Genomic DNA, 13099 nt, shown 5'->3' with positions numbered 1-13099 from the left:
ACGCATTCAGTGGTTTTGGAGTTCGCTTAAAATATGGAATTTTTACTTGCATTTAAACCATAAATCTGGAGGATATTAGGAAGAAAGTGAGTAACACAAGAAAAAAGAGGTGATCAAGAACTGATCTTGGGGAACTCAAACTTCGGAAAATTGGGGAGAAAAAGAAAGAAAAGGAAGAAGGAACAGCCAATGAGAAAGGCAGGAAATCAGGAGGATGTGGATTGGTGTCCTGAGAGCCATGAAGAAGATGAGAAAAAAGTGATCAGTTGTGTGATTGTTATGTCAAACAAAAGGAGAACTGAGAATTAAACTTGGCAAATGGAGGTCATCAGTGACTCTGTTAAAAAATGCCATTAAAATGTCAAAGTAAGCCAGGTGTGGTGGGGTATGCCTGTAATCCCAGCAACCCTGGAGACTGAGGTAGGAGGATCATGAGTTCAAAACCAGCCTCAGCAGATTAGCAAAGCACTTAGCAACTCAGACCCTGTCTCTAAAAAAAAGTCAAAGTAAAAAAAAAATCATAACATAAATTTAAGGAAGAACAATAAAATTTTGATTTGACATTGTCTATTTTGATTTCTTTCTGATAAGATCAAAATTTTTCAAAAATGATGAAGGGGCAGCCCATTTGTTAGTGCCTAAGAAACATACTTCATCTGCATTTTGGATAACCTGACACTGAAATGATTAACTAAGCAAATTACTTATCACTTGGAATTAAATTGCAGAAGTGTACACTTTGTTATTGGGGTATCAAAAACAGCATCTTTATCTACATACACATATACTATATACTATTATACTTTTATATATTATATATATATTTATAAGTATCAATATAATGCTTATGTTACTATACATTTATTACTTAATAAAATAAATATTTTGTATTTACTTTTGTATAGTATTTTAAATATTACAGTATTTCAAGTAAATTTGAATAGAAAATCTGAATATATCAAAAATACATTTCTAGACTTCAGATCCATCCTTTTTTGAACAAAAATAGGCACAATAACATCAAGTATTAGATATAAATTGTATGTTGGGGTTTATTATAAATTAATTTGGCCTTTAATAAGTACATGCTTATAGTGCCATCTACTGTCTGGTAATAAAATCAATCAAATCATAAGGAAATAAAATACAAGTATCTTCCTCTTATTACCAGTGATTCCTATGTGAAAATCAAATATTCCGCATGATAATACTAATGTAGAGAATATGTCACAGTATTTTAAAGAGAAAAACATACAACATATTACTTATTAACCCAAAAGTCTGCCAATTTTATAAAATGTACAAAAACCACTTAAGTAAATATAAATGCGAAAATCATTTTTTTAGGCATAGTTAGTTAAGGCATTACTTTCTTTCTTTCTTTTTTGACTTCATAATGGCTGCCAATCTTACTGGAGTAAGATGGTATCTTAGAGTAGTTTTGATTTGCATTTCTCTGATTGCTAGAGATGGTGAGAATTTTTTCATGTATTTGTTGATTGATTGTATATCCTCTTCTGAGAAGTGTCTGTTCAAGTCCTTGGCCCATTTGTTGATTGGGTTATTTGCTTTTTTGTTGTTTAACTTTTTGAGTTCATATTATTAAGATGGCCATATTACCAAAAGCAAAAGGTAAATAGGGAGCCTACATCCTCGGAACAAATTTTTACCCCTCAAACATCAGATAGAGCTCTAATCTCTTAAGAGATTAGATAGGCTCCCTATTCACCTCACATATTATTTCTCTTTCTGAGAAAAAACTTTTTAGTTTGAATTCATCCCGTTTGTTGATTCTTGGTTTTAACTTTTATGCTATAGCTGTCTTATTAAGAAATTTGGGGTCTGCCCCCACGTGATGAAGATTAGGGCCAATTTTATCTTCTATTAGAAGCAGAGTCTCTGGTCTGATTCCTAGCTCCTTGATCCATTTTGAGTTGACTTTTGTGCATGGTGAGAGAAAGGGATTCAATTTCATTTTGTTGCATATGGATTTCCAGTTCTCCCAGCACCATTTGTTGAAGATGCTATCCTTTCTCCATTGCATGCTTTTAGCACCTTAGTTGTAATGTTATGGATTTGTCTCTGTGTCCTCTATTCTGTACCATTGGTCTACCCACCTATTTAGGTGCCAGTACCCAGCTGTGTTTGTTACTATTGCTCTGTAGTATAGTTTAAAATCTGGTATCGCTAGTAATTTGGGTTCTCTCTCTTCTTCTCTTCGTTAGCATGGCTTAGGGTCTGTCGATCTTATTTATTTTTTGAAAAAGCCAACTTTTAGTTTTGTCAATTTTTTAAACTGTGTCTTTTATTTCAATTTCATTGATTTCAGCTCTGATTTTAATTATTTCTTGCCTTCTACTGCATTTACTGTTGTTTTGCTCTTCTTTTTCTAGGGCTTTGAGATGAAGTGTAAGATCATTTATTTGTTGGTTTTTTTTTTCTTTTTTTGAGGAATGAACTCCAAGCAATGAATTTTCCTCTTAGTACTGCTTTTATAGTGTACCATAGATTCCGAAATGTTGTGTCTGTGTTTTCATTTCTGTCTAAGAAATTTTTAATTTCCTCCTTTATGTCTTCTGTAACTCATTGTTCATTCAGTAACATATTGCTCATTCTCCAAGTGATGTAGGAGGTTTTCTTCCTTCTTTTTATTATTGATTTCCAGTTTCATTCCATTATGATGGGATAAGATGCATGGTATTATCTCTACTCCTTTATAATTTCTAAGAGTTGCCCTTTGGCATAATATATGGTCTATTTTTGAGAAGGATCCATATGCTGCTGAGAAAAAAGTATATCTACTTGATGATGGTTGATATATATATATATATATATCAGTTAAGTCTAGGTTATTAATTGTGTTATTGAGTTCTATAGTTTCTTTATTCTACTTTTGTTTGGAAGATCTGTCCAGTGGTTAGAGAGGTGTGTTAAAGTCACCCATAATTATTGTGTTGTGGTCTATTTTTCTCTTGAACTTGAGGAGAGTTTGCTTTATGAACATAGCTGAACCATTGTTTAGGGCATATATATTGATGATTGTTATGTCTTGTTGGTGAATGGTTCCCTGTAACAGTATATAGTGTCCTTCTTTATCCCTTTTGATTAACAATTTTATTTGATATGAGTATGGCCACCCCTGCTTATTGCTGAGGACCATGTGAGTGGTATGATTTTTCCCAACCTTTCACCTTCAGCCTGTGTATGTCTTTTCCTATCAGATGAGTCTCCTGTAGGCAGCATATTGTTGGACCTGTTTTTTTTAATCCAGGTTACTAGCTTATGTCACTTAATTGGTGAGTTTAAGCCATTAACGTTTAGGGTTACTATTGATATATGGTTTGTACTTCCAGTCATGTTTGTTTATTTTTGTTTTTTAATTTTTTTTCCTCTTTGATTAATTTTTTCCCTTTACTGAGCTACTTCCCACTGTTGATTTTCATTGTTGTTTTTCATTTCCTCTTCGTGTAGTGTTTTGCCCAAAATGCTTTGCAGTGCTGGTTTTCTGGCTGCAAATTCTTTTAACTTTTGTTTATCATGGAAGATTTTTATTTCATTGTCAAACCTAAAGCTTAATTTTGCTGGATACAATATTCTTGGTTGGCACCCATGATCTTTCAGTGTTTGAAATACATTGTTCCAGGATCTTCTAGCTTTCAGCATCTGTGATGAAAAATCAGTTGTTCACCTAATTGGTTTACCCCTAAATGTAATCTGCCTCCTTTCTCTTGTAGCTTTTAATATTCTCTCCTCATTCTGTATGTTGGATATCTTCATAACAATGTGTCTTGGAGTTGGTCTGTTGTGATTCTGTATGTCTGGTGTCCTGTAGGCTTCTAGGATTTGTAAATCCGTTTCATTCTTCATGTCTGGAAAGTTTTCTAAAATTATTTCACTTAACAGATTGCTCATTCCTTTGGTTTAGACCTCTATACCTTCCTTTATCCCAATGACTTTTAAGTTTGGTTATTTTATGATATCCCATATCTGCTGGATGTTTTGCTCATGGTTTCTTACCAGTCTTTCTGAGTTGACTAGACTTTTTTTGAGATGATATATTTTGTCTTCGTTGTCTGATGTTCTGACTTCTACTTGGTCTACTCTACTGGTGATACTCTCATTTGAGTTTTTAATTTGGTTTATAATTTCCTTCATTTTCAGGATTTCTATTTGATTTTTTTGTATAACCTCTATCTCCCTGTAGAGTTGTTCTTTTGCTTCTTGGATTTGTTTATATAATTCATTGTTGAAGTGATCTTTCATTGTTTGCATTTGCTGTCTAATGTCCTCTTTAAGACTCCATACCAACTGAATCAAGTATGTCTTGAAATATTTATCTGTACATCTCTCTGCTGTGTCTAGCATCTCCTGTAAAGTTAAGTTCTCCTGCATTGTTTGTGTTCCTTTTCTTCCTTGTTTTTACATGATGCTCGCATTTCTTTCCAACTCTGTGTGACTGCTGTGTTATTATTTTCTACTATAAATTTGTTTTGGTTTTGTATAGCTCTGAGATCTCTCCTTTGTGATGGGAGACAATGTCTAGAGATGTTTGGTTTAACTGTAATTTAAAGTAAATTCATTAGTTTCATAAAAGGCGTACAGATTCTGATGGCATATAGAGAATTGAGGTTTGGTCCTAGGACTTTATGTTTAGGTCAAAAGATGTGACGATATGGGTGTTAGTATATCTTAGCTACTTTGGAGGATAGCTCTAATGAAGGGGGATATTAACAGGAGAATAGACAGGAGTATTTGGGGTAGCTAAGTACTTAAGAGCACTACATACAGCCTCGAAACAGTCACCTATTTGCATTTAGTAAATTACACATAGTAGAAGTAGTAATGCTGAGAAGGAAAGGTAGGGGGAAAAAAAGGAAAGGAAAGGGAAAAAAAAAAGAAAGAAAGAAAGAAAAAATGCACTCTTAGATTTCTATTTTCTTCTCTTCCAGTAGGTGGAGCTGTGCTTTCTGGGCTAAGTTTCTAGGCTAAGTCTCATACACTCAGGATGTAGGAAGCAATCTGTGTGAGGCGGCTCTCCCTCCCCAGCCGGGTGACTCTCTAATCCTGGTTGCTTAGGGTTGCTCCTGGTCTCTAGCTTCCTCGCTTCTCCTACCCACCAGGCCCTACTTACTGGGGCACTTCTCCACAGATCTAGCTACACTCTGGGCCTGCAGTTTCCTGGATGCCCTGCTCTCTTGAACAACTGGGCGCTCTCTTTGTTTGTTATTCACCTGGTCCTCACGGCTGTGGATTGCAGGAGTTGGAAACCAGGGACCTATTCTGTCTGATTCCCTCTGATTACCACGCCCGAGAGCTGGCAAGAAAGGTTTCCATTTCCGCAGCTGGTGGGAGGGGGAGTTGGAGGTCAGGTGCCTTTCAGTTTAGCTTTACGCCCACGGAGAACTTAGGAGAGAGTCTTTGAGTTATCCCAGCTGTGTGGAGGGGGGGCTGGGGGTCACACACCTGTTCTGTCACCAAATTCGCTGTGGTGTGATCCGATCAGCCCAACACTGATGACCTCAGTTCTCCAATATGGTGGCCACAGGTTTCCCCACTGGGTTGTCTGGTGAGGAGGGTGGACCTGGGCCCTTTCTCCACTAAGTCCCAACTTCAGAACTCCATCCGGTGCCCTCTGGAGGCGTGGTTGGCAGATCTTCACAGGATCCGAAGTTCCATTTGTCTGCGCTGCCATGTCTCTGCAGTGCTGAATTTCCTCCAGCTGCCTCGGGTTGCTGTTCAGCTGACCGGTCGGTACCTCTGCACCAGACACAGCTCGCTGCATCTCAGCTGCTCCAACTCTTGCATGTAGGCTAACTTGGCTGAATATTCCTGACAAGACAGCACAGGCAGTTCTGAACTCACTCACTGCTGGCACAGCGGGCGCAGGTCACGGGGTGCTTCCTCCCTACCTGTGGGTTAAGGCATTACTTTCTTATTATCTATTAACATGGCTGTCAATCAACAATTATTTTGATCATTGATATGTTATTTTAAAATCTATTGATTCCATTTTTATTTGGAATATACCTTCAGACTTTCCCCCTAATCCTGTCAAACATTTATATTTAGTGTAATACTATAGTTATATCCAAGGTATATTGTGAAATGAAAAAAAAGATAGGAAAAATTGTGCAAAATTTACCATTTATTTAGGAATAGGGAATAATATCATACATTATCATAGCTATTGTATGTAAATATACATACATGTGGGTTAAGGAGTATATGATAAAGGAAGAAGAGCCTAGAGCAGAGAAAGCAGGACAGATGCACATCTTCCTTCAACAGAACTTGCTTAGTAAATTCAACTCTATTATTAAAAAGCACAATTAAATAGGAAAAGTGATTCTGATAATAAAGTAAATGGGGCTAAAAACTATATTGAGTTTTTATCACATATATAGAATATAGATAAAATTCAGCAAAAAAACATTTTAATAAAGGAAAACTATGTTCTATGAAGCGGGGATATGAAAACCAAAGGCCATTTTTAACAAGAAAATGTAAATAGGGACTGTTCTGTGACACATTGAGGACAGTTAATGTGTTGCACATACTCTTCACATCTTTGATGGTGACCTGAATCCACACAGTAGCACTTCATTTCAAATATTTATGAGCCTTAACAAATTTTACATTCAACATATTCCTTCTCTATGCTCTTATTTACAGAAAAAGTGAAAATATTTTATTTTTTCATAGGATTAATTCATTGATTTCACTAGGATATTTCTCTATGTTTTCATAATAGAAGACCATTGTTTTACTTTGTCCTTGAGCATTCTGAGTCTATAACAAAGTCAAGCGTCATTTCACTTGTCAATACTTTAGTCATTCTACAATTAGTTTATAGAATGAAAAATGGTAAACTTTCAAGGCATAAGGTTAGTAAAATAAAATGAAGAAATTAGAAATGTGACTAGTCTGATGCTTTACTCTGTTCCTTCCTCTTCTATTTTCATTTGTTCAGTCATTCAAAAAACATTTACTAAATTCCTGCTCCGAGCAGGCTCTGGGTGTGCAGTGGTGAGCAAACAAGCTGCATGGAACTCAGTGAATCATCAGAGGAAGGATGGCAAGGCGGAAGCAGAGACAGAAATGTCTGTGAGGAAGTTCTTTGCAGATTTTTATTTCAATTATTATTTTTCGTCTCATATTAAAATCCATGTGTTAAACAAGAAAAAAATGATCTCTTAAACTAATCTCTGTCTTATCTGTAGGCAAAGAAAAAAAGGCAATGGAGGAGGAGGACCAGGGAGAGAAAAACGAAATGATGAGAATACTTACAGTATCTGATCCACCCATCTCATCACTATTAACATGCCCATCCCTCTGTAGGTCTCATTTCAAAAGGCACCTACTCCTTGAAGTCTTTCCTGACCTCTGAACTAGATATATGGTCAAACCTCGGGATCTATGAGGGATTCGTTCCAGGACCCCCGAATGCTCAAGGGGGTATATAATATGGTGTAGTGTTTGCATCCTCCCTATGCTCATCCTCCCACATACTCAAAATCATCTCTAGAGCATTTGTATTGCCTAATACAATGCTAATACTAAGAAAACTGATGTTACACTATATTGTTCAGGAAATGACAAGGAAAAAGTCTGTGTGTTCAATACAGATTCAGTTCTTTTGAATATTTTCAATCCACAATTGGTTGTATTTGTGAATGTGGAATCCAGGGAAGGCCACCTATAATTTATTTCTTTTTTAAAACATGCAAATTCTATTAGTTTTCTTTTAGTACTCATGGGTCTCCATTCAATTTCTGTTAAATCTGCTTGTAAAACACCCTTCAGTGAATCTTTAAAGACAAAAGCCATCTCTTATTCCTGCTAGTGTCTTTCTACATAATATGAGTTTCATAAATATTAGTCACATTGAACCACAGAGTTATAATTAGCCTGCCTATGTTACTCACACAAACCATATTGGCTTGTTTTCCCACCTACTGTCATCACAAAGCTAGGAATATGAATGTTCTCAGTTCAAATGTGTATGTATGCATACACATATATACACATACCACATATACACTCATACACATATATCAAATAAATAATCTGGAGGATTTTGTAGGTTATATGCAAACACTACTCCATTTTATATAAGAAATGTGAACATCCACAATATTATATATATATAATATATAAAACAGTTATATGTATAATACCATATCATATATATTATATACAACTATACACAGTTGTCCCTCAGTATCCATTAGGAATTGACTCCAAGACCCACCGAAAATACCATCTTCTGTGGCAAAATGTGGTAGTGTTAGCATATAACCTAAGCAATTCCTCTAGATTATTTATAATACCTAATAAAATATAAATACTGTGTTAATCCTTTTTAGGCAATTGTTTTCAGGAATAATGACAAGATAAAAATGTCTATACATGTTCAGTACAGATACAATTTTTTTAGTATAGTCACATTATTTGCTTAAATCCATAAATATGGAACCCATGGGTATAGAAGGCTGACCGTATGTATATTGAATTCAATGCAATGTTCCAGTCCATAAGCTATTCTATAAAGTTCATAAGGAATCGCTTTAAATTTGAAAAGTCACTTCTTGAGTACTCTCAAACTGATTTCATTTGAATTAAATAAAATCCTTTCCAAGTTACAGAGCTTTCATCTTCCATTCATAGACTTTTAGGGAAAATAAAAGTTATGATAAAATTTTTTGTCCATCTGAAACCTAATAGGAAATAACACCATAAAGTAGCGTGAGGCCTACAAAAGAATATTTATGTTTGAAAGATCAAATCAAAAGCAGACCAGAAAGGTAAAAATAGCATTTGCACAACCGAATAATATTAGAAAATCTGTCATACCATTCAGCAGTTGAACATTTTATAGGCATCTCTGGGGAAGGCTTCTTTGCAAGTTTTCTGAAAACTCAATGACTATGAATCAAATTTAATGAAAACTCAAAGCAAAGTGGCAAGTTGTAATGCAGGTAGTCAGAGAAACAGTCTGGACTATTAGAACAAGTGATAGAATTCAAATGGCTCAACTGGGTTTAAAATTATAATCATGGTGACTAAAATACCAGATATGTAAAATATGATATGAAACCAAGTGCTTCCTCAACTCACCTCTAGTGAGGCAGGTAAACATCCAGTTAAGCAATAACTTTTGTTAGGATTCTTAATTTTCATTAAGAGACAATCACAAATGACTTATAACTGTAGTTTAGGATTCAGGTGATAAGACAAAATAGGGAGTGACAGGTAATTTCAAATGGTAACTTTACTGTGCTAATGAATACTCAAGTAGCTGATAAAACACTATTTCTGGACGTGTCTGTGAGTGTTTCTGGAACAGATCAGCATTTGAATAAATAGATGGAGTAAAGAAGATCATCTTCACCAGTGCAGCTGGGCAGCAACCAACCCACCAAGAATCTGAATAGAACTCAAAGTTGGATCCGACCAAATTTATTGATAAAGTCCCATTAAGCAGAGATTGCATTTAATGTTGCAGTTTAGAGGGTTAGAAAGGATTAGAACAGTTTGACTAATTGACTGAAATGTGGCTTAAAAGATGGCCCACTGTAAATGAGTTAGAAATGCCAGACATGCCTTGGTTTAAAGTATATAAAGGATTCAAAGGCTTCCCGGATTAAAATGCCAGAGTACATTTATTTACCAGACCACAGAGTCCAAGCAGTGATTGGGATAGGCAGACTTTTATCCACTTATGGCATTGGTTAGTTAATCATGGTGATCCTGGAAGTGAAGTAGTTAGAAAGCCAACTAAACTCTTACTGGATCTCAATAAGCAGAAAAATTGTAGGTCAAATGAACAAAAGTCCAACTACATCATAAAAATAGAGTCACAACTCTTCGATCAATTCCCAGACGTCAGTCAGTTTACAGAACCAGAATCTTCTGAATGGAGGGGAGGTTAGGTCTCCTTGATGAAGGATCCCAGTACTTTACAAACATTTATGCTGTTAGTCTTTCTCCCAGACTTCCTCCAAAGGCACCTATAGCCTTTATAACCAAGGTCTCTGTACATAGGGGGAAAGGAAATAGTTAGAACTTTGGGGAACTAATGGACACTGATTCTGAACCAACACTGATTTCAGGGAACCCAAAATGTTACAGAGGATTACCAGGGTAGGGGCTTATGGAAGTTAAATGATCAATGCACATTCATCTCACAATGGGTCCCTGAACCTATCTTGTATTTATTTCTCCAGAGTCAGTACACCTCCACTGTTCTATTTCAGAGATACACCAACTCTCCAGTCCTATGTCATAATTTAGTTTGCAGGACTCTTGATGACCTTTTTCTTTCACAAGTCATCATACTGATCAATTACAGTGATGATATTATGCTGATTGGACCTAATAAACAAAAAATAACAACGAGTCTAGACTTACTGAAGAGACATTTTCATATTGGAGGGAGGGAAATAAATCTGACTAAAATTCAGAAACCTTCTCCCTCAATGAAACTTTAAGGAGTTCAGTGCGGGGGGAGTTTCAAGACATCCTCTCTAAGGTCAAGGGTATGTTTTTGCATCTGGACTTTCCTACCACCAAAAAAGAGGCATAATGTCAAGTAGGCTTCTTTGGATTTTTGAAGCAACATAGTCTTCACTTGGGTGTGTTACTCCAATTTACTGAGTGACTCAAAAATCATCTGGTTTTGATTGGGACCTAGAACAAAAAATAGCTCTAAAACAGGTCCAGCATGTTGTGCAACCTGCTCTGTCAGTGAAGGTTTATAATCCAAGAGATGCAATGTTGGAGCCTTTGTCAGACCCCTAAAGACATATCACAACGCAGATTTTCAGGATTTTTAAGCAAGGTCCTAATATCATCTGCAGATAACTACTCTCCTTTTTAAGAGAAAGTTATTAGTCTGCTCTTACACATTGTAGACCATGAGCCACCAAATTTCTATGTGACCTGAATGACCCACAATGAACTGGGCGTTAATCAGTCTGTCGAGTCATATGTTAAGCATGGCCCAGAAATATTCTACCATTAAATGGGTGTGACATGTGTGATCAAGCCCAAAAAGATCCTAAAGGCACAAGTTACAGGAAGAAGGGTTCAAATGTCTATGATTCCCATTCCTGCTGCTCTGCCTTCTGCCTTCCAGCCAGCACTTGTGGTATTTGGGTGGTTCCTCAAAATCAATTTAAAGAGGAAGATGATAATTAGTCCTGATTTACAGATGGTTCTTCATGATATGCAGGCCTCATCTGAAAATAGAGAGCTGCACACCTGTAGTCCTTATGTGGGACATCCCTGAAAGGCACTGGGGAAGGGAAATTCTTCTAATAGGCAGAACTTCAAGCTGTGTACCTGGTTGTGCATTTTTCTTGGTAGAAGAACTGCCAGACATGAAATTATATGCCGATTTGTAGACTGTAATCAATTGTTTGGCTAGATGTTCAGGAACTTGGAAGCGACACATTGGAAAAATTGATTAGAAAGAAATTTGGGGAAAAGATAAATCGATATATTTCTCTGAATGGACACATGTGTATGCACACATACACACATAAACACATACAAACATAAAGATGTTTTGTCCCATGTAAATGTTCATCAAAAAATTACCATTGAGAGGAGTATTAAAATAATCAAGTGCCCAAGATGACCCATTCTGTGAATACCAGTCAGCCTCTTTTTCCATCTACTCTTGTCATTGCCCAATGGGCTCATTAACAAAGTGTTCGTGGTAGCAGGGATGGAGGTTATGTATGGGCTTTGCAACATAAGATTTTTACTCACCAATACCAGCCTGGCCATTGCCATCACTGAGTGTTCAATCTGTCAGAAGCAGAGACCAACACTGTATTCTTGATATGGCATCATTCCTGAGAGTAATCAGGCTGATTACATTCATCGACTTCCATGATGGAAGGGGCAATATTTTATCCTTTTTGGAGTAGATACTTAACTCTGGATATGGATTTGCTTTTCTATATGCAATGTTTCTGTCAAAACTATCATCCACGAACTTACAGAATACCTTATCCACCATAATGGTATTCCATACAACATTGCTTCTGATCAAAGAATTCACTTCACAGCAAAAGAAGTGCAGCAATTGGCCCATGCTCCTGGAATTCACCAGTCTTAACATGTTTCTAGCATCCTGAAGTAGCTGACTTGACAAAACAATGGAATGGCCTTTTGAGGACTCAGTTACAGCACTAGCTAGGTGGTAATACCTTGCTAGGCTGAAGCAAGCTTTCCTAGGAGCCTGTTACATGCTCTGAATCAGAATTCTATATATGATGTTATTTTTCCCATTACCAGGATTCATGGATTCAGGAATCAAGGAGTAGAAATGAAAGTGGGACCCCTAGTGACTCACTAGAAGAATTTTTTTTTTTTTTTTTTTTGCTTCTTGTTCCCATGACTTTATGTTCAATGGGCCTAGAGGTCCAAGTTATAGAGGAAGTAATGCTCACAACCAGAGAGACAACAATGGTCCCATTGAACTGCACCTAAAGACTGAAATCTGACTACTTTGGGGTCCTCAGACCTCTGAATTAATAGGCAAATATAGGAGTTTTGTCCTCGACTAAGGCAATTGCTCCTAACTACCATGGGGAAATTGAACAACTATTCCATAATAGCAGCAGAGTATATCTGGAATACAGGAGATCTATTTGAGTATCTCAATATTACTATGTCTGTGATAAAAGAGAATGGAAAACTATAACAACCCAATCCAGGTAGGACTATGCATGAGGCTCAGACACTTCAAGAATTAAGGTTTGGATCACCCTACCAGATAAAGGACCAGGCTGAGGTGATTGGTGTAGACAAACCAACTACAAAAAAAAAATGGTAGTAGAAGAAAATAATTATAAATACTAGCTACAACCATGTGACCAGTTATAGAAACAGGGACTGTAATTGTATTTCTTGCTTATACTATTATGAATTTATTTGTGTGTATATAGAGAGTTTATATCATTGTTTTACTTCTTTTTCTTTTGTATAAATAAGATGCTTTGACTTATATCAGTATTATTATTAATTTCACAAAATAGTATTTAAGTTATGGTATAGGAAAAGAAGAAACATCACTCAAAAACATTGC

The sequence above is a fragment of the Ictidomys tridecemlineatus genome, chromosome 6, assembly GCF_052094955.1.
Source record: "Ictidomys tridecemlineatus isolate mIctTri1 chromosome 6, mIctTri1.hap1, whole genome shotgun sequence".
NCBI classification, from domain to species: Eukaryota; Metazoa; Chordata; class Mammalia; order Rodentia; family Sciuridae; genus Ictidomys; species Ictidomys tridecemlineatus.
Note: the sequence above shows the minus strand (reverse complement) of the source record.